This window comes from Orycteropus afer, unplaced genomic scaffold, assembly GCF_000298275.1.
Source record: "Orycteropus afer afer isolate SDZICR_OR568_19922 unplaced genomic scaffold, OryAfe1.0 scaffold00011, whole genome shotgun sequence".
Lineage (NCBI taxonomy): Eukaryota > Metazoa > Chordata > Mammalia > Tubulidentata > Orycteropodidae > Orycteropus > Orycteropus afer.
The window spans coordinates 22,511,107-22,511,772 of NW_006921598.1; positions in this window are offsets into that span (position 1 = coordinate 22,511,107).

A 666-nucleotide genomic window follows, 5' to 3' on the forward strand; every position below is an offset into this window, starting at 1 on the left:
TTCCAGTTGCTACTCACCAGAGTAGGAGGTGGAACAATGTTTTGTATAGTGTGTTATGCCAACTGAGCTTGATGTCCCCTGCAACTATGGTCCCAAGCCCACAGGTTCAACTACTCGGTCTCTCTGAGTAGCTGGCTGTGACCAAGTAGTGACCACCACCTTGCCCCTTGTCAACTTTACTATACACCTGGGAATTCTGATCATTCACATAAACTTATAGGACCATTGTCTGCCAACCCTGTACATGTGCTTGGATACACTCCCCACTTCATAGACATACCTAATAGTTCAGCCTGTCCACCCACATCTATCCACCCATATACCCATAGTTGCCTTCATTGACAATGCAGTACTGTATGTGCAGAAGGGTTCATCTTTGTTGTCTGTACCTCCCACGTACCTCTCTATGTCTTTCTCTTCCTCAATGCTGCCATATTGGTCACTCACATTTGGTACATTGCCTTTCTCTTCACTCAAATCAATACTTATTTCTATCTGTCTAACAGCATTCCTTCCCCTCCCCTCCCCACCCCTGGTAACCAGTAAAGAAAATTTCCTTCTATAGATAAATCTTTCCTTAACTTTTACAATAATGGGCTAATACAATATTTGTCCTTTTGTGATTGACTTATTTCACTCAGCATAATGTCCTCCAAGTTCATCCAC